Here is a 26,692-nt window from a genome sequence, read left to right as displayed (position 1 = left end):
TTAACATGAAATATTTTTGTCTCTAGTAAGTATTCAACAATAACAATCTGTTAATAATCAGCAGGATAGGGAAACTTAAAAACTCTGTGTGAATTGTAACAAAAGTGCATTGCAGTGGCTCTCTTTGCTTTGAAATACCTTGGAGGTAGTATATTTTTAAGCGTTGTTATTTCTTTAACCAACCCTGTAGTTAGATATTAAGTACAATTCTCTAGATAGATATTACACATTTTCAGGGATTCCTGCACAATGCTTCTGATATAAATTCTTTAACTTCACACAACCATTTTTTTGGAGGCTGATTTGGCATATCACTAGATAGAAATGCCAAGGCTTAACTGATACGGCCTTGTGGTTCTCTGACTGAGTGACAAGTTAACTTTCAGGCACTTTTGTGAGCTGTGCAATAAATTCTCAATCGAATGTTGAGGACGAGTATGTTAAAATCCTCTTGAAAATGACTTACCATATCCAGTTCACTTTGCCATAATTTGGAATATCTGAATCAAAGACACTTCTATGGTTTCTAAAATAACACATGGCTTTAAAATAAAATTTAAAATAGTAAAATAATGCATTTTCTTAGAAAAGAGGGAACAGAATAGTGAAAAATTAACAATTCGTGCAGTAAAGTATCTATATTCTTGAAATCTCTTTGGATATTTTTGAGCATTTACCATGCATTAGACACTCTTCTGTATCCATTGCAGATACAATGGAAAACAAGAAATAAAACCTCTGCTGTCAAGAAATTTTCACTCAAATTAATTAGTATGGGACTGGAATTAATATTTCATTTTTAATGAAATATTATTTTTAATATTTTTAGTTCATTTTTAGTTCAGTGTTGTATTTAAAGAAATGGGAGTCAAAAGATTTACATTAATGGAGCTATCAACTGAAACAGTTATTTCTAAGACTTTTCTCCATTAAGTCTTGAAAAATCCATATAATCCTTTTATCTCCTTACAGGAAAAAATGCATATTGTTGGTTTTGCCTTTATACACTGTATTGAAGTATTGTGGGGAACTTAAAAGTGAGATTATTTTTCAGCTTAATGAGGACAAATAACAAGCCACCATTTAGCATTTGGAAGCCAAAAAAAGAAAGATGATTGAGGTCAGAACAGATTAACACAAACACTGAACAGTTTCCAGCTGATGGGGCATATTATGAAACACAGGCTAGTTTTATCAATAACATGTTTCTACTTCATTAGCTTTATTTAGCCAGGAGGCTGCAAAGATGGACCACAGACCTCTTCACCATTACTTTGCTTCTGTCAAGCTGTGAGGAAAATGACAATAAAACCTCACTGAGCCCTAAAGGGCAACAATGAATAGATCTACTTCCTTTCCCTGCCTTTACTTCCAGAACTCTCTGATGATGTTTAATGCACATTAATTAAAGCATGCACTTTAATTAATAGAAATGTTCACTTGCTCTCCTATTACATCTCTAGGAATCATGCAAATTGCCTCTTGGAATCAAGTAGAAGAAAATTAGGGTTTGTGTCTAATCAGAGGCAACTAGATCGGGTTATTTTTAATATAGAGAATATCTAGTTTATATCACCTGGACCCACAATGAATCCATAGATTCAGAGAATTTTTGATGCTTTAGACACAAAAATACGAACACAAAGTTTACTTGATCTTCTTAGAACAATGTAGTAGAGGGACGAATCATATGTGTCCAGCATAATTGTTTAACACTTTTTCACTACTTAGGAATAGCCTGAGTTTCCCATGGTAACTTCAAAAACAAAAATAGTAGACACTTAATCCTTAGTTGCATCAACTTTTTTTCATTCTTCCTAGTTGAGTCTGTCTTAATAGGTAGACTTATTTCTCAGTCTCTGGTGTACTTGCTTTACTTTTGTTAACTTCGGCCAAAGCTGCATTGTTAAAAAAAAAAAAAGTCATCATCATCATCATCATCATCATTACTATCATCTTTACTTTTTCTTCTATCCTTACCAGCAATTTCAAATAAGATATTATTTCCAAGGTTAACTCCAAAAAGTAAAGAAATCTTCATAGGGTTGTCTGAGTTTAGATCTTTACATAGAATCTGAAATGGGCTCCTTAAGATATTATAGCATTGACCCACCTGCTCTAAAAACACTTCAGGGAAGGGAAGTGAGAATAAGAAATCCCGATTGTCCAACTGCAATGCTGAGTACTGATATTAATAATTCATTGATGTTTGCCTAGTACTTCATCAGCCATTACACTTTTAAAAGAGTAATCATATAATTTTCCTTTTGCAGCCTTTCAGAAATGCTAAAATTCTCTGCTCTGTTCTTTTCCTAGAATGGCAATAGGCTAGAAAGTTCCCATGGTCGAAAGCTTCCTTTTATTTTATGTAGTGGTGACAGCACTTTGGGAGAAGAAGGACATGTTTATGGTTTCAGTATCTTTTCAAACAATCTTGCCTGGCTTCCCCTGCTCCATAACTACTTAAAATCCTGAAAGGGCACTTAGTGAAATCAACTTGCAGTTTCAAAAATTTGGGCGGCTTTCAAGTCGATTGTGTTTTATAAGAACTTAAATATGGAATTTGTCATTTGAAAAATTTAAGTTTTTCCATGACAAATAGCCCAAGAGCAGTCCCAGAATTTGTTGAGTGCTGAGAGAATGAGGCAGCCAGGTGTGCAGCCAACCTCAATGCAATGCAACTTTTTAAAAAAAATTTGTATTCAACAAACTTTTGTTAAGCATCTATTAAACACCAGGTATAATGAAAAAGTAAGTTAAATGAAATACTGAAGCCCATAATCCAGTGAAAATTATAACAAATATGCAGATAGGTATAATGCATTATAATTGCACAGTACAGTTGGATTAAATGGGTATTAGTCACAAAAACTTTGATTTGCATGAAGGCTGGAGAAGCTTCCACAATATGAGTTGTTTTGTGTGTGTGTTTTAGTTTTTTAATTAATTTTTAATTTTTTAAACTTCTATTTTAGTTTCAGGGGTACATGTGCACTTTTTTATATAGGTAAATTGTGTGTCACAGGGGTATAGCGCATGGATTATTTTGTCACCCAGTAATAAGCATAGTACCCAATAGATAGTTTTTCTGTCTTCTTCCTCCTCCCATCCTTCACCCTCAAGTAGGCCTCAGTGTCCTTTTTGTCCATGTGTAGTCAACATTTAGCTCCCATTTACAAGTGAGAACATGTGGTATTTGGTTTTCTGCATTAGTTCACCTAGAATTATGACGTCCAGTTTCATTCATGTTGCTGAAAAGGACATGATCTTGTTTTTTTTCCTATGGCAATGTATTCTTGAGGGTTAGGATACTGTTATTCTAAAGCATTCTGCAAGTAACCAAGCATCAAAAGCTACTACAGCAGCTATCTGCTCCATACAAAACAATGTGCATTACAGCATTTCACCAACAGCAGATCAGCCTTCAAATTTATTTTCCCACTTAAACAAGTTATTTTAAGAATCTTGTCAAAGGATCTAGTTTAATAATGTTCAGTCAACATCAAGACATTAGCAATTGCTGGCAGAGACTGAGGAAAAATTAGGAGGAGGTGGAAGATAGAGGTTAGGAGGCCAAGAGGGCAAGAGTAAAGTGGGGAGGTGGGAGGACAAACCCAATAACCCAGTGTGGAATTATTTCAAAGAAAGTGCATCCAAATAAGGTGGGTATATAAAAGGTAAAAGTAAACATTTCAGGTGATTCTTGAAATGTTTGTTTTTGCCCACCCATTCAGTTATGATTTTAAGAAGCATTTACATATCACTTGCATGTGTAGATGTTGTACTGAATACTTAGGGAAAAGCACAACAAAGAAATGTAATAACCATCCCTCCAAGGCTCCTATAATACTCTCTCTCTCTCTCTCCCTGCCTCTCTCTCTCTCTCTGTTTGTCTGTCTCTCTTTCTCTCTCTCTGTCATCTATTTAGAAAAGGCTCAAAACTGAAATTTGCATAGACTGGGGAAGAATTGGTAGATTTCAAGGGAGGGTGCACTTAATTGAGGAGATGAGGTATTTATAGAGATTTTGAAGTAGTGTCTTAATAGAGAGGCTGTGTGGAGAGAAGGACAATCCAATCAGAGGAAATAACCATAGTCACAAAATATAGCTATGTGGCAGGCAAAATGTATTCTGCAAATGGTATAAGGTAATAGTAATACAGTATGCACAGGAACTTGATAGAAAATAAAGGTTTAAAGGCAATGAGGCTATGTTTATTTGTTACATTAAATACTTTTTATACTATCTTAGTAATATCTTAGTAATAATATGATATCAAAGATTTTTGATATAATGAGTGTATATAAAAAATTGTTGTGTATAATATATTAGAAGAGGAGAGATTACAGTAAAAATTTTAAAAGTTAGTTGGCAACTACAATAACAGAAGAGAGAACCAATACAAAATAAATGGAAAGGAAGTAACAGATAAGAGCATTGTCTCCTCAGATTTGCCGAATGTAAAACACTTGCTTGGAATGCTGTATTAAACATACATTATTTTATGAACCTATCATGAGATCGAGAGATTTTATGTAGTGGAACTGACATGGAGCTTGGGAATTTTTTTTCAGAAATACCTCAGGTAATTTTTATCCCCAGGAACATTTGGGAAAAAACTAAGGTAGAGGATATGTAATCAGGGTTGCTTATGAGGAAACTCATAGATAAAGGGACTGTGCTAAGGAGTTGCCAGGGAATGCTAAGTAGGCTTAATTATTTGGATGCAGATAAAAAGAGATGCCCATATCAATAGCATATTGCATAATCAAAGTCTAAAGAAGTAAAATCCAATGGTTGGATGCTGCGTGGATTGATTTCGTTGCTTGTAAACTTGGACAAATAAAGTAGTAAAGGGAGCAAAGGAGCAAATAGACAATGAGTCTGGAATAGAACTTTAAAAATGTACAATCGCATAATATGGTTTTTCTAATGGCATTATTTCTTCTAATACAAAGACTATGTATAGTACTACCTTAATTTTTTAGCCATGTGTAGCCTAGACAAAAGAATATGTTTCTGTCAAACTAAGACATTTGAGAATAATCACTTTTAACAATAATTTTAAACAAATCACTGTCAGATACGTTAATAGCACCCGCTTCTGCATATACAATGCCTTTCTCATGCTAGGGTTACAAATACAGAAGACAAGGTAAATATTTCAAAAATTCCCTATGAAAAAAGTCAGTGAAAGCCCCAGATTGAATATTGTATATGTCAAGATACCTCTCTTTTCTTGACATAAAACTGTTACATTTAAAATAAATAAATTTTAGTGTGATGCAGATATTTGCTTTCTTTCCTTGTCTAAATGACCCCTTTCCTCTGACTTAGCAAGATACACAGGAAATAGGATCTTATCCAATTTTTTAACTATCTTCTGGTGGTAGGACGGGGACAGCTATTTTATCTCATGCTGTTCCTTTGCCCTTGTATTTGAAGATTCAGCCTGGCCGCTTACTTGATAAAATACCAATTTTTTTTTGATTACAGTTAAAAATTACGTTAAAATTTAACATTACTTCATATTTAACTATCCTTGACCAGGGAAGGGATGATTGCACATGCATATGATGTCTTCTTTTTAAACTACATCCACTTTAAATTTTTGATTATTCTTTATCCTTGAGTTTAAACCATAATTTCGACTTGCTATGTGGGTTTCTTCTTGTGTGTTTGTTTGTGTATTTGTTTGTTTGTTTGAGATGGAGTCTCACTCTGTCGCTCAGGCTGGAGTGCAGTGGCGCGATGTTGGCTCACTGCAAGCTCCGCCTCCCGGGTTCTCGCCATTCTCCTGCCTCAGCCTCCCGAGTAGCTGGGATTACAGGCGCCTGCCACCACGCCTGGCTAATTTGTTTTGTATTTTTAGTAGAGACGGGGTCTCATCGTGTTAGCCTGGATGGTCTTGATCTCCTGACCTCAGATCCGCCTGCCTGGGCCTCCCAAAGTGCTGGGATTACAGGCGTGAGCCACCGCGCCTGGCCTTTTTTTTTTTTTGTAGTTTTACATTTACTTCTAAATGTATTCATTGGAAAAAATGGAAGTAGGTTTATTAATTTTTTACTGAGGTGGTGGTAACTTTATAACAAACAGCTCAATGTCCAAACGTTTTGTCATCTTTAGAGGAGTCCTGTGGACCTGTATCTCACAGCAATGTACCGGTGAAGGAAAGGCAAGTGATTTCAGTCACTGCATACTTTCACCCTTCCAGCTCAATGGCCAAATGCCCTGCACTTCCAAAATATGTCACATGGGTACTTCAGGCAGCTGCTGAGGCAGGCACAGTCTTTCTTTACAAGTCAAGTTCAGCCAGTGTTCAGACATCCAAATAAGGGCTTATGGACATTGTCTCCACAAATGAAGTAACTCCCTTGTTCTTTAATAATCAGGTATTTAGTAATGCCTGATTAAATGAAATAAAATTCGTTCTCAAATATGACACAAGTTTGAACTTAGTCTCACCATCAGTCTAATCCTATCGCTATGCTTATTGAACCTACATAAATAAACCATATTATGAAAATATTGTTACCTCAGCAAAAGTATTTGTTTCTGATTTTTGAGGAGTTAGTAAGAATTGAGTATCATTAACATGTATTTAACCACGGAAAAGTATAATTTATTAAATCAGGAGGAATTAAAGATAAATAAGAGTAAAAGTAATGGTTTACTCATATGTCTATCAGAAAAGAGAACATTAAAAAATACCAACAATTTCAACATAGAAAACAATAAAATTTCCTTCATCAGTTTATTCAGTCCTGAATAACCAACGTTGTTCCTCTAGATCTCAGGGTGGCAGTTTACTTTCACGAATTATGTTTGTTTCTGATCTAAAAAGAGTTCTGATAATCCTTAGTCTTCTGGTATTGTCTGAAAGTTTTCTAAGCAGTGCAATGCCAGTGCAGATCCCAGTACCAAGACTCTAGTCTGTGAAGCATCAACTTTTAAGAGTACCAGGTACAGAAATTTCCATGAGGATCTGTGACGGATTTTTACTGGAGGACAGTTTCACTTCATAACTTATAAAAATCTTTCAGACAAACATGAGAGGAAAGCAGCAAGTATTTTAATGGTAAAATTGAAAGGCTGTGATTATTACGGTAACTAATAATATCAGAATGGAAGACAGTAAAATTCTCTACTAGGATACAATAAAAAGTCTTTTATAAAGACTTGATCAATTTTTCCCTTGAGGATATAAAATGTGTTAAAGATAAATCTCTAGTGCTGTTCTGTAAAGTGTGCAACACTTAAAATAAATCTATATTAACAATAGTTTGCCTGAATATAAATAGATGCCATTTACTGTATCTATTGTTTTATTTCCAGGTTGCCTGTAAATTTGAATGTGAGAAATACTGGAGGATAGTCTTTCCCAATGACTGAAAGTAATCACATCTTCACTGCTTCTCATAATGCTCTTTAGGCTATGATAGGTTTCATTACAAGGAATCACATACATCCTTAGCCTTTACTATAGAATGTAATTCTTGTATCTCTTCAGGAGTGCATACAAACAACATCTAAATAAGCTCAAATGAATTTAGTTTATTGTGTATTAATTGGAACTCATTTTTCTCACAATATTTCATTAGGAAGAGCAAGACAGGTTAAATCGTGCTTATATTTCTTTACTATACCCTTTATTCTTTATAGTAGACATATCTTTGGATTGTCTACCTGGGACCTCAATCCCTTAGGACTTCCCTCTTTCCATCCCATTCACATAACCACCATGAAGAATGACATATTTTTGCATGTACCTACCCCTGGTTGTGTTTTATTAGCCTAGGCATTGGCACTTGACTTCAGCCAGGCCAATGATTCTCTTCCCTAGAATTTTCGAACTTGTATCAGTGTCAGAAACAGACTTTTCTAGTGGCAGATTATGTAGTGTGTAAAATTTGCTATTATGATAATCTATCCTGCCATGTCAATAAACTCTATTAGCAATAAGATAAAATAAAGTCTACGTAGACAGAGAGACTAAAATGAAGCACTGACAGAAGCATAGGGTTCAACATGTTTATATCAGTGTTTGCTGAGGTAATACAGGTGTTCTAGCCATGGGCGCACAGCTAGTAAGAAGAAGAAGCAGTTCGAAAACACAGACATTCTCAGTCCTTTTTCCACTATTCTACTCATAAAAATTCCAGGAGAGCAGAGATGTTTATCTTGGCTGATTATTACTCTATCTTCAGTGAGTGGAATATTATAAGCATCCAATAAATAACTTTAAAATAAATAAGTATCTATGGAACACCCTACTTGGATTATTAACCAAACTTAAGTTTTCTCATCCAGACAAAGGGTTGGGAGTAGCAATAAAAGCTGGCATAGACACACGTGGGTTTTCTTTGCATAAAAATACAACATCATCATGCTTAATATATTGTACTCTTGATTAGTGAGTATATGGTGGTATTATTGGAAGCAAAATATATGTATGATTATTCCGTATGTAAAATGATTCATGTATACTTTTAAAAACCCATTTTCATGTAGTGGCAATATCTAAGAATAATGACACTTAAATAAACACTTGCTCTGACATTCAATGGGCAATGGAGAGATATGGTCTTATTACTACAGGCACACATGCACATTCAAAGACGTACTTTGCAATAACATATATTTTTTATTCATTTATTGGTCTTTCTTATTATTACCACTTTCTACTTTAAGACATATATTTTTTTATTATACTTTAAGTTCTAGGGTACATGTGCACAATGTACAGGTTTGTTACATATGTATACTTGTGCCATGTTGGTGTGCTGCACCCATCAACTTGTCAGCACCCATCAACTCGTCATTTACATCAGGTATAACTCCCAGTGCCATCCCTCCACGCTCCCCCCTCCCCATAATAGGCCCCGGTGTGTGATGTTCCCCTTCCCGAGTCCAAGTGATCTCATTGCTCAATTCCTGCCTATGAGTGAGAACATGCGGTGTTTGGTTTTCTGTTCTTGCGATAGTTTGCTGAGAATGATGGTTTCCAGCTGCATCCATGTCCTTAGAAAGGACACACACTCATCCTTTTTTATGGCTGCATAGTATTCCATGGTGTATATGTGCCACATTTTCTTAATCCAGTCCATCACTGATGGACATTTAGGTTGATTCCAAATCTTTGCTATTGTGAATAGTGCCACAATAAACATACGTGTGCATGTGTCTTTAGAGCAGCATGATTTATAATCCTTTGGGCATATACCCAGTAATGGGATGGCTGGGTCATATGGTATTTCTAGTTCTAGATCCTTGAGGAATCGCTATACTGTTTTCCACAATGTTTGAACTAATTTACAATCCCACCAACAGTGTAAAAGTGTTCCTATTTCTCCACATCCTCTCCACCACCTGTTGTTTCCTGACTTTTTAATGATTGCCATTCTAACTTGTGTGAGATGGTATCTCATTGTGGTTTTGATTTGCATTTCTCTGATGGCCAGTGATGATGAGCATTTTTTCATGTGTCTGTTGGCTGTATGAGTGTCTTCTTTTGAGAACTGTCTGTTCATATCCTTTGCCCACTTTTTGATGGGGTTGTTTGTTTTTTTCTTGTAAATTTGTTTGAGTTCTTTGTAGGTTCTGAATATTAGCCCTTTGACAGATGAGTAGATTGCAAAAATTTTCTCCCATTCTGTAGGTTGCCTGTTCACTCTGATGGTAGTTTCTTTTGCTGTGCAGAAGCTCTTTAGTTTAATTAGATCCCATTTGCCAATTTTAGCTTTTGTTGCCATTGCTTTTGGTGTTTTAGATATGAAGTCCTTGCCCATGCCTATGTCCTGAATGGTATTACCTAGGTTTTCTTCTAGGGTTTTTATGGTATTAGGTCTAACATTTAAGTCTCTAATCCATCTTGAATTAATTTTCATATAAGGAGTAAGGAAAGAAGCCAGTTTCAGCTTTCTACTTATGGCTAGCCAATTTTTCCAGCACCATTTATTAAATAGGGAATCCTTTCCCCATTTCTTGTTTCTCTCAGGTTTGTCAAAGATCAGATGGCTGTAGATGTGTGGTATTATTTCTGAGGACTCTGTTCTGTTCCATTGGTCTATATCTCTGTTTTGGTACCAGTACCATGCTGTTTTGGTTACTGTAGCCTTATAGTATAGTTTGAAGTCAGGTAGCCTGATGCCTCCAGCTTTGTTCTTTTGACTTAGGATCGTCTTGGCAATGCGGGCTCTTTTTTGGTTCCAATAAACATAATCCAGCATATAAACAGAACCAAAGACAAAAACCACATGATTATCTCAATAGAGGCAGAAAAGGCCTTTGACAAAATTCAACAGCCCTTCATGCTAAAAACGCTCAATAAATTCGGTATTGATGGAATGTATCTCAAAATAATAAGAGCTATTTATGACAAACCCACAGCCAATATCATACTGAATGGGCAAAAACTGGAAGCATTCCCTCTGAAAACTGGCACAAGACAGGAATGCCCTCTCTCACCACTCCTATTCAACATAGTGTTGGAAGTTCTGGCTAGGGCAATCAGGCAAGAGAAAGAAATAAAAGGTAGTCGATTAGGAAAAGAAGAAGTCAAATTGTCCCTGTTTGCAGATGACATGATTGCATATTTAGAAAACCCCATTGTCTCAGCCCAAAATCTCCTTAAGCTGATAAGCAACTTCAGCAAAGTCTCAGGATATAAAATCAGTGTGCAAAAATCACAAGCATTCTTATACACCAGTAACAAACAGAGAGCCAAATCATGAATGAACTCCCATTCACAATTGCTTCAAAGATAATAAAATACCTAGGAATACAACTTACAAGGATGTAAAGGACCTCTTCAAGGAGAACTACAAACCACTGCTCAGTGAAATAAAAGAGGACACAAACAAATGGAAGAACATTTCATGCTCATGGATAAGAAGAATCAATATCGTGAAAATGGTCATACTGCCCAAGGTAATTTATAGATTCAATGCCATCCCCATCAAGCTACTAATGACTTTCTTCACAGAATTGGAAAAAACTGCTTTAAAGTTCATATGGAGCTAAAAAAGAGCCCGCATTGCCAAGACAATTTTAAGACATATTAATTGTATGAAAGGTGGTGACTCAATTGATGATCTTTTCAGGAAATACCATATAACAAAGGGGGTAACCTAAAAACCTTCATCCTTTGTGCATTCTACTGATATAAAAACACAGTCCTATATCTTAACACAATTTCTGCAAAATGTAAAATATGCATCATGCCCTAACAACATATTTTGAAAATGGAGATTTAAAAATGTCACAAAAAATAGCCAGCACATTTTAAATTATTTTTTAAAAAGTCAGCCAACACATTTTAGAATCTGAAAAACAGTGGCAACTTTTCCTGTTTTGTTGCACTTTTTGAAAGAAAAAACTGATATGAATGGCCTCAATAAGTCCAGTAGAAGGAAACAGATGAAGATGAGTCAAGTAAGAAACTGGACCTGTCTACTGAAGAGAGAGGATGTGAATGACATGAAAAACTTATGGGAGCTGAGAGGAGCCTTGCCCAGCCAGCAGATGACAATCTAAAATGTGTGGCAGCATTATGGGAAGGTCCCCCAAAGGAATGGATGGTCCAAGAGAAAGTAAAACAGAAGAGAAAGGCATTCACAAAGTTCACTAGCAAGAAAGCTTGGTTCTATTCTAGTGATCACAACTCAGAGCAGGACTTAAGTTACTCAGTTACAATAAGCAAGAAGGAGGTCACTCCTCAGAACGGGGGATGCGACACCAAAATTAGAATCCAATAGGCAAAACTGGGGCATAAGTGATTATTAGAAATAAGGCAGAATCCCACTTAGGAGATCTAGGATACAAAGTTGGAACAAGAATACAAGAAAGGGAGTTTGATGCTGACATGCGAAGAGGTAGTCTAGAGCTCTTCAAACTTTTCTACTTCTGCCCTGGATGGTCCTATGTAGGTATCAAATGGTCACAGATATGAGGGATAGGAAGAATGCAGGCCAGGGATTCAGAATCAGTATATTATACATTTTTCTTAAATAGACCAAGCAGGGGCAGGTTGGGAGGACAATCGAGGCAAAAATGAGGCAATTTAATATACTTCTTTTATCATCGAGCAGATTAATTTTAATTTTGACTTTGCTTCTCATTAACTGTATTTGGCCTTTCCTAAAATAGGAATATGTCTGGTGTGTATGAAGTATAGTAACCAAGGCAGTGTTTGTGGGTTGGATTGAGAGAACAGTTAAGGGGCAAGGTCAGAGAAGTAGAAAATGGAAGAAACATCATGTTGCTCTAAACAGTCTGGCTTGTCTTTTCCTGAAATATTGGAATCTTTGGAAAATTTGAAACAGAGGAATTATATGCAACTGACTTGCATTTCTAGAGGATAATGTGGGCTATTGTGTTGAAAAGAAGGTAGAAGATAATGATGGGAGATGGGTGAACAGTTAGAGGTTATTGTACTTTATGGTGACAGGAATTGAGATGCTTATAGTAGAATTGGGAGAAGAAATTGTATTCCCGATTCTGGATTCAGATATACAAATACTTTGGCCTTTGAAAATAAGGAAACTGAAGCTCATTTCAAGGACAAAGCTCTGAAAAGAATTCTTGATTTTACATCACTTATTATTACTTCTTACTGATTCTTCTGACAAAAAGTGGTATAGTTGCATAATACAGCAGATTAAATTGGCTATTAGCATATGATTTATTATAAGTATAAAATTCTAAATTTTTTAGTAGAGAAGTTTTACTGTATGCTTTGTTAATTTTGCAAAATGTGTGCAATAGTTTGACTAATACGTACATTATCCTGCCAGCACACTGTCATAGTTAGGTATTAAAGCAATCAACACTAGAAAAATAAATCTGATTTACTTGGGGTCATCTTATTTGTTCATTTATATAATATAATACACTTTAATGAATAGAAAGTCACTATGATGCAGCAGATGAAAACTATGACCAGAATTTTTAACATTAAAAAGCACTAATTCTTCAGACAGAATAGTTACAAGTTAGTCATGTACAACTGTGCAAGAAAATTATTTTTAGTTGTTTTCATCATAAATACTGTGCTATGCATAATAATGCCCCCCCCCACTATGTTCATGTCCTAATTCCCAAACCTGTGACTATATAAGGTCACTTGACTAAAAAGAATAAAGTGGGTAGATGGAATTGTTTACCTTAAAGGAATCAGCTGAACTTGGTACAAGATAGTATTCTGTAATATCCAGATGGGTCCATTGTAATCACAATAGTCCTTATAGGAAGGAGGCAGGTGAGTCAGTATCAGAGAGGTTGTGATGACAGAGCAAGATAGGGGAGATGTGAAGACACAATCTGCCATTCCTGGCTTTCAAGAGGGAAGAGCCAAAAGATTGAGGGGCCCTAGGAGCTAGAAAGTAGAAAAACAATTATCCCCTAGAGCCTCCATACATGAATGCCTTCTTCCAACACCTTGCTTTGAGACCAATGAAACCAGTTTCAGACTTCTGAATTCTAGAACTGTATGATAATAAATTCATGTTGTTTTAAGCCACTAGGTTTATGATAATTTGTTACAGCAGCCATAAAAGCTACTTAAAATATAAATTTAATGTTTATCAGATTGATCTATATTTACAGTTATAACTATTTTAGCTGATACTTCTATAAGATTCTATTCTTGGAAACTGGCTTGAGTAAAAGAAATCTAACATACCTTCTAGCAATGGGAGATTGCAAAATATCCTATTAGACATTGTCTCAACTCTGATTATTAAAAATGCCCCCTCCTCCTAACACAAAAACATACCAGTCTGAAAATGTGTAGTTATACTCTATCTTTATATAAATTTCAAGTTTAAATTTTATATAATCTCTGTGGTCACTGAAACCACCATGTAAAAATTTAATCTAAAATTGTCTTCATTTGCAAGTGTCATGAGGCATCTCACAGAAACAAATGCAAATTCTTTCCCTAAAAGTATTTTTACCTGATACCACTCAGAATGTCCACAGATTTAGACAAGATTACTAATGTAAGCACAAAAACTAATACATAGATGTGGAAAGCCACCATTATGAAAAGGTAGCAGAAACAGTAAATAGAATTAAATTCCAACAACTTTAAATACGGAATTTACAACTACAGAATATAACATGAGTATACATAAATGTAGATATAATTTAAGGACTAAAAATTCAATCAAAGATCAAAAGATTATAAAAGTGCTCCAGGATATTTTTAAAGAACAAAATAGAAGTTCAAAAAATGAACTCATGGTTATATAAAAATTCAATACACAGACGTAATAGAATATTGAACAAAACTGAAGAGATGAAAAATAGCAAAATCAAGAAAATAACTTTAGAAAGATCAAAGAGAAAAAGCAGATTATCAGTCAATGAACCACAGTTATTTTGACAGTAAATTGCTCATGAACATTAAGAGAAACCTGAATATGGTAAGGTCCTTTCTTTAAATTTCTGAGAAATAATAACTATAAGTTTTGGACTATGTATTAAAGTAAATGATCATTTGGAAATGAAGTTAAATTAAAGATATTTTCACCAACAGATGTGTAATTTATAAAAAAACCAAAATGATCAATGATAAATAAATTTAATATATTAGATAATCTAGGATTGGGAAGTAAATAGAGTATATGCAAAATAGCTTAAATCTGTATTTGTAGTATTTTTCTAAACTAGTTATTGTATACCAGTCGTTACCTTGTAGTACTCCACAACTTTAACTGAGAGACTTTATCATAATTTTAAAAAATTATATGCAAATAATGTAATAGCAAATGCACATGTTATAAAGGACAATTTGGGAATACTTTCTTAGAATTCAAAGAAAAAAATAAAGAAAAAAATGTAATAAGTTCAACTAACTGGTATAGTTTCAGTTGATAATCAGCATTTGGAATTTTGAAAGTAAATAATTAGAAAACAAGCAAAGGCACAAGAGAATAGTAAACTGAGCTGAAAACCACAGTCCCATTAAGAAATTCACATGCAGAGCTAATCTCCCATTCCTGCAGATCGAATGAATGCAAAGAAGACAGCAGATGGACGTAATGTGTATATATGTATATATATTCCAGTTACTATGCAACAAGAAAAGTCTGTTGCCTAATTAACAACAACAATAAAATCAAAAAAACCCTTTTTTCTTTTATTAATTTTTAATATAATGAACACTTGTAATACAATAGTACCATATATATCTGAATACCTATATTAAAAATTATTGGCTGTTTTGGGAGATATTTAAATACTCATCTCTTAAACATTAATAAAGCTAGTAGACCAAAATATAAAAAAAAGATTGGTGAATATAATTGGTGCGGTTGAAGTAACTGATATATTAGTATCAATTACATGAAGAGTATAAACTACACTTTATATTCAAGGTTTTGTAAAACATGCACATAACTCTTTATTATTCATCCATCTCTCTCTCCCTATCATTTTATATTCACAATTATATAAAGTATAGATAAATAAGTATATATTCATATATTATACAAATACATACAATATATATTTAGTTATACATTTATGGCCATTGTATTGCCCACAAACTAAGGGAAATACTCAAGGATAGAAATCAAGCTAAAACAACCTTCAAGGAGGTGGAGTTGAAGTTTCTGACTAGCTGAAAATATATTTTATTCTCTGGCCTGTAGCTTTTTTTTTCTTGGTCATGCAGGACCCATTGAAACAGACACAAAATTAGGACCCACTCTAATAGAGTTACTCTACACAAAGCTAACTCCCTAATTTTGTTCAGCATGAACTAGAATAAAACAATCCTCTGTAATATAATAAGCAGCATGGAAACTTTTAGGTTTTAACATTGGGTAGAAGAAAGGAAAAAAAAAAAACTATCAAGACAAAATTTTCACTACAAGTAGGCTCCCATGTAGAATTGTGTTCCACAGTAAATCTTAAGCAGAAAATTGCTCCTCAGTGCCCAGGAGAAGTAAATGCTAATCTATTCTAGAACATATTCAACAAAGCTCTAAAAAATTTTAATAGAAAAAAATCCCAAGAAAAAATGAACTAATCATCAAAAACTACAAGACAGCTCAGAAGACAAACTACCACGTGTATAAGCCTGTAGAAATAATAGTCTTCCAAAGACTTTAGGGAAAGATGTCAGGATAATAAAAATAGGAGTGCTTTTTAATCTACGGTAGAGTTTGCTTTCAGTATGGGAATAGTGGAAAATTAACGAGGGTCACATTATAAATTTAAATACTGTCTATATTTTAACTTTTGATTCCATAAGAATACATTAAATTAAATGTTTTGATCCTTCTTAAATGTGTTTGATGCAGTGCATTGCAAGGTCCTAAAGATGACACAGGAGAATTTGAGAATGATCTCCCATGTGTAGCTCTCATTCCTTTGGCAGTTCAGTAGGTCTAGCCCCCTGGACGACTTGATGTTGCTACTTTAGGTCTTTCTATCTCCATTTCAAGATCAAGGATTTGATCTGCTACTGTCTTGTTAGAAAAGGAGCTCTAAGGAGTCCAGGAATATAACTCCAGAGTGTATTACATTTAATTACAAGATAAAGTATTACATTGGTTTATCCTAGTTCCCATTTCCTAGTTAGTGAACTTACTATTAATAGATTATTTTACAACATGACAAACAATAAAAGTATATAATTTTGATTAGTATGGCACTTTCCCAGGTAGCATTTGCATTTCCCCTTCGAAGGGCTGCTACCTATACACACACACTGAAAAGGAAGAATGCGTGGGTGTAGCAGACACTGCTGGTGCTCTGCACAGATGCCCTCTAATGGAGTAGTGTACCCTCAAGTTCTGAGAGTGTTAGTTGCTAATGGCTCACAGTTTCCCCTTCTGAGAATGACCCAGAGGAGCTTCTTTGCCAAGAAATGCCTAGGAATTTATGTTCTCTCATAAGAGGCAGCAATAGCTAATGGCTGATTGAGTTGGAAGTACAAACGGCTGACCTTTGTCTCAAGGTGTGACAACTTTGTGGTGGTACATATTTCCCAGAGTTCTCTATGGCCTTCAGTTGAACCCAAACTTCTGCTTGGCTTCATTCCTTTTCCCACTTCCTTCACCCTCTTACAGGTTTCATCTGGCATCATTCAACCACCAAATCCTTTGCGTAAGAATCAATATCTATGCTTCTTTATGTAGGAAACTCATGCTGAGAAAAAATATTGTGGAACTGTCATAGATTTTTTGTTATGCTAAATCATACACACTCAAACATTTGGGAACTCCTCCTGTAGAACCCACAAAATAAGGTATTGTTTGCTCCTCCTACTTATGACACTCCATTGTGTTAAGTGAATGTAATTTATGGCACAATTGTATGTGTGTGCCTTTACAAAATCTGCATGTAGATATTTTTACATGTATGTATTAATATACCGAATGTATTCATTTTGTGTGAAACTTGATATATTTTGAGATCTCTAGGTAATGTTACTTACTTTCAGCCAAAATACAATTTGAAACGTTTATAGGGCAAAATTTAGTAAAAGTTGTGTGTGTGCATGTGTGTGTGTGTGTGTGTGTGTGTTGTCTTCAGGTGAAAGTGTGCTGTTTAGAGAAAAGGGTATCCAGGGTTGTTTCAGGATGTTGGTATTGGTATAGCCCATTATGTGATGAACTCACCTATTAGAAAAGACATTGTGATAAAAATGAAAAACACAGATTAATTTTATAAGGTTGCAGTTATACCAGAGTGAACGTTTTTTAAAAGGAAAGATTTTTAAGTAGAAAAAATCACTCAATTATAATTAACCACAACATAAAAGAATTTAAAAGGACTTTTTTTCTTTATTTTTTTTAAAACCTATTTTGTTCCCTCGTTCTTCTTTCTGAAGTGCTTGCACATTGTTTATACTGCTTTTATAACTCTGCAAATGATACCACTAGTTCCTTTTAACCATTACATCTGATTTTAATGCCCGAGAAAGAACTTTCTTGAATGAATTCCCCCAGTGCTTGCATCAAAGAGTCACATGGCTTCAGGCCTCATCCTTAGTACTGGCTTGGGCTCTAGGAAGACAGACAGTAGAGTAGAAAAATAAAGATGTCTTGGATCAAATAATTGCATTTACTAAGCTAATGGGACTTATATTCTAGTTAGTTAACCTTTTATGTATACATTCATATACCTCCAATATAGCATTCCTTGAATATTTAACATTTGTGGAGAATGATATGAGAATCTCAGTATATTAGAACAGGTGAGGCACTTTTTATATGCTAAAGGAATTGCAAGTATAGACTTGGAAGCCATGAATGCAATAACATATCACTAAGCGTCATTTGCTAAGAGTCACAGAAGCAGTGTGAGCAAGACCCAAGCACTCAAGAAGGAAGAACAAGGCAAAAAAAAAAAAAAAAAAGAGAGATTTTTTTAAAAGGGGGGGGGTTCTTAATTGTCCATGCCCCAATTAATCATAAATGAGAAAATCTCTTACTTAAAAAATAGAGATGACACCATAAAATAATACACTGAGACAGACACACACACATCAAAATATTAATTCACATAATTTCATAACCACAAATATAGAAAGGTAAATTCTGAGGGGAGGAAAAGCCAACTTTGTTCGGTTAAAAAGAAATAAAAAGATGTAGCTTAGCTATTTTTACAGGCCATCAAATTTCAATATCTTGCAATACTTTGAAGCAGCCATGTCAAATGTAGAACAAACGTTATCAGAATTCTCTTCAATTTCATTTCAAAGCTTTCAAAATGAATTTTTGGCTACACCTGAAAGCATTTAATAATGTTCATCTAATATGCTACTCTTCTGCCCTGGGACTAAGGGTCTAGGATTCAGAAACAAAAGATTCTCAGTTGGCAAAAGCCTAATTTTTCCCTTCTAGCACATGCCCAATATATTCTTTGGATACCTGGTTTAGTATTTTCTTCCTTGAAAGCCTTAGGAAATTTTTCAATTGCAGGAAACACAGACTATATATATATAGAAAGAATATTTGCAAATGAGATGTTAATATCAAAATATATTATTTATGTTATTTATGTAAATAAAATAGGGCATAGAATTCTCCAAGTGACTATTATTGGGGTTTCCATATTTTATAAGTGATTTTTTCCTACTTGATCTATCAATTATTAAAATATGTATGTAACATCTCTAAATAGGATGTTAGATTAGTCTCTTTTTTCTCTGCAGTCCTGTCAAGTTTTAATTCATTTTGTGGCAATATTGTTAGATTTCTACAAATTTAAAACTTGTATCTTCCTAGTGGATTGAAATGTTTATAATCACAAATTGACTCTCATTACCTCAACAAAGTTTTATGTCTTCAAATATATTTTATATTAAAATTAGCATAGCAATGCCAGCTCCCTTTTGCCTAATGTCTCTCTGGTCTATAATTTTAATTTTTATTAATTTTATTAATTCTAATAAATTCATTTTAATTTTCTTTTTACTTTCAACCTTTCTTTCTTTTTTTTTTTTTTTTTTTTGAGACGGAGTCTCGCTCTGTCGCCCAGGCTAGAGTGCAGTGGCCGGATCTCAGCTCACTGCAAGCTCCGCCTCCCAGGTTCGGGCCATTCTCCTGTCTCAGCCTCCTGAGTAGCTGGGACCACAGGCGCCCGCCACCTCGCCCGGCTAGTTTTTTTTTGTATTTTTTAGTAGAGACGGGGTTTCACCGTGTTAGCCAGGATGGTCTCGATCTCCTGACCTAGTGATCCGCCCATCTCGGCCTCCCAAAGTGCTGGGATTACAGGCTTGAGCCACCGCGCCCGGCCTACTTTCAACCTTTCTTTAGCCTTATATTTAACTGTTGTGCCTCTTGTGTACAGTCCCTTTTAATTGTTTTATTCAACCTGTTGCCTTTTCCTTCTGGAAGGGTTCTGTTTGCTTCTGCCATGAAACTGGGTGCTTTACTCATGGCTTGTTTAAATTCTGAGTTTGAAGTGTTTGGAACTACACAGGTAATATGAATTTTCTCTGCTAATCATTCTGAAGGCCAGATTAGGGTAACAGATTCTTAGGGATAATTTAACATTTATATTCAGCACTAAGATTTAGGACTGAAAATTTTTCTTGCATTTCCTGGAAAAGTTGGGTATCTTCTAAGTTTACTCTCTCTCTGAGATCTCATTTTTATGTAGATGTTTAGGAGATGTTAAAAATAAAGAGATATATAACTCATTGTTTTTTTCAAAATCAAGAGTCCATATTATGCTGTTAGAATTAAATTTTTTATTTTAAAACACTTATTAAGTACTTAATAGATTTCTATGCAATGCAAGATAAATGTGCCAAACCCTCAACAGGCTTTCTATCTAGCTTATTGCCTCTCATTTCACTACAAATGCAAGTGATGTAAGTGATTCATAGCCTTGTCATTCATTCATGGCATCCGCCTGATACTTGCCTGTTTGTTTATAGAGCAGAGTGAAGGGAATGAAATAATGGAAAGGACATGTTGTCTTCTTGATGCCTCATAAAATCAAGACCTTCCATCAATTCTTGGCACATGTATTTTAATCATATATCTGAAGGATCCAGCTATTCTGTTCACTTCCCTCATGTTCTGCACTCTTCTTACTGAGTGCAACATTGGTTTACTGCTTTTACCAACTCCACAGCATCTCTCATCAAAATTTATTTCCCTAATAGCATATCTCAGGTTTCAAATTGTATTCAGATTAGTCATCCTTGAATATACAAACATCCTTGAATATACAAAATTTAAAGTGAGTTCACTTTAAATTCAACATATCTGAATCTTTAGTCATGATTTTCCCTCTAAATTCATCTGACTCGTGATCACATGTTGCTCTGAAGACAGAAAGATTTGCTGCTGGAGTATATTAAGTGTATATTTTTACAAGGCACTGTATGCAGTAGACATTCACAAAGTGGGGGAGACGAAGAAAACTGTTAATACTAAACCTCTTCAATGCTCTCAATTCTTTTTTTCTTTATAATTTTCCACTATCCTTTTAATCTTGGAGTATAAAATGATATTAATTTAACATGGAATTTTAACGGAGTTAATGTCATAAAATCCCCCTGCCCACTCCTCACCAAATATCAGAAAATATTCTGACATAATCCAATTACCTAGTTATTCATGTTGTCTATTCCTAAAACTTCCCTTAATAAGAAAGTCATCTAATTAGGAGACAATCACTCTCATTGCTACCTAGCTCTGTTACCTTTTTAAAATTACACAAAATTTAGGCTATGTCTTCTTTCTCTCAATCTTAATTCTAGCCTGATACCCTGAAATTTCACTATGACTAGTGACATTTTACTCAAATTCTTCACAACTACCAATTAAGGTTAGAATATAATTTTCATGGAACCACCCACTTACTCTACAAACAAGATCGGGTCTTCATGCATATTTGGTTAAATTCCAGCTCTCATCCATTCAGGATTATTATGTCACTTAATCCCAATTTATGATAGAATGTTCTCATCAGCCATTCTCAAACCAGTCTGTATTATTTTGATTACTTAGGAGTCATTTCAAAATATCCATCCTTGGACACAACCACATAGAAGTTAAATTAGGATGTCAGCAAGGAGACTGGGATGGGCACTTTAGAAATTCCTTAGGTGATTCTACAATGGAGTCATGTTTGAAAACTCTCAGTTAAGTTCTTATAAAGCCTTCAAGTTCTAACATAATTTCTCAAGTTTTTACTACTTTATAAGGCTACTTCTCATATTCCAGTCACCACAAATTTCCCCCTAAGGATAAAATTTAATATGTAATAATTTTATCAGAAAGAATCTTCCTTATTGGAAAATAATAAAGTACTTCAACAGCCTGCTGTCCCTTTACAAGACATAATTTTCTTGTTGCTCCCATTTTCCTCTCTCACCTTTCATCAAGTAGTGAAGGCTCTATTTTCTCATATCTAGTTCCAATATAATACAAATTATTAATTATTAATTTTCCCTCTTAATTAGCATTGTATTAAATCAATGTGTTTATGCCCTGAAATGTTTCATTATCCATTATGGATTGACTCTCTTTCTCTCTCCCTTCTCTTGTTGTCTCTCTTTCAATACATATTATTTTTCTGGTTCAACCCATGAGTAACTATACATAAGCTGGATAATACTAGGAGGTAGAAAGATTTTTTTTAAACCATTGGGATTCTTTTCATTTGGAAATAACTTTTAGTTGTCCCGTTAATGTTTTTCACTGTGTCTACTTTTTATAGAGTTACTATCATGTATTTTGCAACCTGCTTTGTTCACCTAGCAATGTTATATGAACAGTTTGCCATGCAAAGTATTCTAAATATACATTTTATTCTTTCATGGCATTCCAGTTTACATTTTATTCATTCCTTTAGAGTTGTTTTTAAACTATTTGTTATTATAAATAACCTCACAATAAGCATTTATATATATATGAAGATTTTACTATAATTCTGAATATTTTTTCATTAGTTTTTTTTTTCTTTTCTGACTTCCAGATGAATTTCAAGCAGGAGCATATTATCAAACTTGCAATATAAGTGCCTAATGTTACCTAGGTAGAAATAATTCTGGGAATTTTTCCCTATATACTATTAAAATTGACTCTAGTGTATGCTGACTTGTATTTATCTTTTTGGATGACTACTCTCATTTAAATTTAATTTTTTGTATATATACAAATTTATTTCTGAAAAAAATTATGTAGCTTCTTTGAGAAGAGCATATTTTAATACTTTATTTTACAGACCTGAAAGTATAAAACAGATGTTTAATGAATTAAAGAGAAAACAAATATTTTCTTGATTTATCACTTTTCTCATGTTTTTAAAATTGTGACCATGTTTAACAGACAAAAAATTAGTATACATAGCATGTCCCTTGTGAATATGCTTGTGGGCATATGGGATATGATTACTGAAACTAGAGATTTAGACTGTCACACAAAATTAGGGATGCTTATTTTATGTCAGCAACATCTCTCTCATCATGATATCTTCACTTACAAATGAGCATAGTAAAATAGCTAAATAAAATAACTTCACTCTTATCTCCACATTTGAACATCCCACATAAAAAGAAGAGCTTCTACTTTACTGACCAAAATACTACTTCTCATAGTAATATAATTCAAGCTTATACCTGAGTCAAAGATGCAATGCAGGATATTAAAGCCATGTATTTCCTAAGATCGTATAAAATTAATTTACCTGGAAATGTGAAATCTCAGAGAAAATAGCATAAACTGAAGTTTAAATCATAAACAAAAAATGTGCAAAAGGAGAATATATTTTCATTTCTGATTTGTAAATAACTCATAAGTTAATAATGCCTGTATTGCTACCTTCCCCTGGATTATTTCCAGTGAAGAGTTAGTCTGGTTTAAATTACATAGCCTAATGAGCACTGATAGTATAACTACAGTTTTTTAAATTTATTTGGAAAGTGTAAGAGAATGTAACTACTTTGGAAGTGTATGCTGGCAATTCTAACATCTTAGTAATAGATTCCTATAGCTAAGATGAGTTTTTTTCCTCATAATTTGAGATTTTTTACATTTTTTCTGTATCAACATAACCTTAATCCTAGTAAATATTTCATTTGAATATTTATCTCAAATATTGATCCTAAGCATCAATGGAACTGCCCCTAATTATCTCACCAATTATTAAGATAATCCAATCAGTTGATTTATGTGAATCTGATTTCAGTTGTTGCATCAGGCCAGGTATATGCTCATATAATTTTTTTCTTAAAAAAGGCTATAACTTATAATAAGCAATCAAAACAAGCATTTAAAAATATTTACAATATACCCTATTTACTAGTCTATTTATTAGATAATCTGGTCCTAAATTCTAGCCTGTCCATAAATATGATAATTTTAACATTTGCCATCTATTTCCTTCCCAGAAGTAATACTCTCAGCAGGCTCACCACTTGTGACATTTTCTTTCGTTTTACAGAGATAAGTGGCATCCTGGAAGCACCTTCTCTACTCCCCATTGCATTAGCATTCATAATATTAATTGCCAAAAATTACCAGCTGCAAGAAGTTTTATCTAACAAAGCTGCTCTATGGCTTTCTCAAGACAATTTAGTAGCATTTATGTCCCAAGCAAACACTTAGGTATGTAAATAGGAAGAAGCCCACAGTATAATTAATATTTAAAAGGTAAAATGTCAGACTCAGCTAAGTAATTTTTACCATTCCTCATCCCCTCCCCCTTTGCTTTAACCACATGTTCTTCCTAAAGATGAGCTCTGGGATTTTACTGAAAAAGCTACAATTGATCTCAGCTAAGTGTTTTGCTATAAAGTGCCAACAATTACCCAGGCATGCAGTGCTGAATTCAGGGTTGGGACTGAATGTACGATATTTAACTCTGAAACTTCTCTTGCTCATTTGAATACTTACTTCCACTGAAACAATGTATTTAACCCAAGAAAGTAAATTACTTGAATTAAGTTAGTACAACATGATATAAATCAGGGTCATGCCACTCAGAAGCTTTTGACAGGAAGAAATTCTTCACAATGTTATATATATATTGATTAATCACCTGCCAATAAAAAGCCATATACTGCATTCATCTCAAAAGTGCAATGAATTCAAATTACTTCTATTAACCAAGAGGTCTTCTTTATTCAGATGTGTTCATGATTTGTGAGAGACATATCAATTTCTGTCACTCTTAAGGGAACTCACTGGAGTTTAAGAATTTCTTCCTTTAAAATAAGAAGATAATTTATAACAAGAAATAAAACATGTAGATATCTGAAATATTTGCTAATTATAAAAGTGGGGGCATTGTGATTTATTTGGAATTCTAATTTCTAAATCAAAGTCCCAAGTTCCTTTCTGAAATACTATCTAGCTCTCTTACCAAGTTAGGAAATTAAACAAAAGGGTACAATGCTATGTAAATGGAAACAACAACTTGGAACCAGAAAAAATACAGAAAGAATAATTTGATAAAATCAACTCATTCAAAAAAATACAACAAAAATGTCTGTATTTTGGCAAATGGCAAAGAACTGCACAGTGTGAGTAGGACTGAGCTATGACTAACAATAAAGCATTAATCATATATCCATGGACTAGAATGTAAGATAACAGAGCATTCGAATGGAAGCATATCTCAATTCTAAGACATGCAGATAAATAATTGCAAATGATTTGCAAAAGTGAAGATGTGCGAGATATCTTGGCCATTTCCAAAATATGTTTATTTAAATCTCTGCTTACACATAAACGTGTGCTATTTTATTCCACAATAAGAAATTTTTGCTGTGTTGTTGTTTTAACACATTTCTTTACTTCAAAGTTAGTTTCTCAATTTTCTTAAATATCATTCTCTTTTTGTAGCAGGAAAATTATTCCAATGCAGCAGAAAGGCTTTCTATGTTACAATATAGTCATAGGTTTATCTGACATTGTCAAAAAAGTAGCTGTAGCATATAAGAAATTTTTCCAGAAATGTGAACTATGACTTAGTTTCTTCTCACCACCATATATTAACTATAAAACAATGTCTTCATTATGTGTAAATGTCTCCAAGATAATTTATACAGACTATTAAACAGAATATTAAACCTAATGGTACTTTGAATTTTTAACTTTGATCATTTGCAAAATGTATAATTGGTCCACAGTATATTACTACTGAATATATCACATATTGATTTCTAAATGGACTCACTGCTTGCTTTAAAAAAAAAAAAGAATTCTTGTATCTTCTACCTTATTTTCCCCTCTGAAGAATTATCAGTAATTTTTTTCTTATAACAAGCATTGAATCTGCCTTTAGCAGTCTTTAACTCAATTAAAATTTCTTGATTGTAAATTAAGACTTAAAAACACAAATTGTTAGACCTATTTGTCAACTAACAAGTAAATAACCCCCTAACTGGATGTGAGAGTGATCTGGCTGTGACATCTGTCACCCCATTGATCGCCAGGGTTGATTCGTCTTACCTGGCTGGCTAGGCAGCTGTCTGCTGCCTCCTTTGCCATTCCAGGTGTGTCCCTCCAGAAGTTTCGTTCTGGGTAAGGGGACGACCATCCCCCATAGAGGACCAGTATTTAGTGAAGGGTGTATCAATAGCTGTATTCCCCTGCTAGAACCTCCAAATAAGCTCTCAAGAGTAAATAACCCCTAACTGCTGGTCTGAGGGGATTATGGATTTAAATGTGCACATGTGTGTATGCATAATATACATACATAAATATATGTGTGTGTGTGTATATATATAATTTTAAATACTTGTGTTGGCTTCTCAAGCACCTTTAAAATCAGTTAGTTGAAGCAATTTTCTGAAGTTCTATTTAGCTGAGTTTGCTTCTTTATTAAATAAGGTGTGATTGGATTTACTATTTCTTTTAGATGTAGCCTTTTAAGAATTCTTAGATAGGCTGGGCGCGGTGGCTCAGGCCTGTAATCCCAGCACTTTGGGAGGCTGAGGCGGGCAGACCACGAGGTCAAGAGATGGATTCCATCCTGGCCAAAATGGTGAAACCCCATCTCTACTAAAAATACAAAAATTAGCTGGGCGTAGTGGCGCACATCTGTAGTCCCGGCTACTCAGGATGCTAAGGCAGGAGAATGGCATGAACCAGGAGGCAGAGCTTGCAGTGAGCCGAGATCATGCCACTGCACTCCAGCCTGGCAAGAGAGCAAGACTCTGTCTCAAAAAAAAAAAAAAAAAAAAAAAAAAGGATTCTTAGATAATCAATAA

This window comes from Macaca nemestrina, chromosome 14, assembly GCF_043159975.1.
Source record: "Macaca nemestrina isolate mMacNem1 chromosome 14, mMacNem.hap1, whole genome shotgun sequence".
Taxonomy (NCBI): Eukaryota; Metazoa; Chordata; class Mammalia; order Primates; family Cercopithecidae; genus Macaca; species Macaca nemestrina.
The sequence above is the reverse complement of the archived record's forward strand: the minus strand, read 5'-3'. Positions refer to the sequence as shown.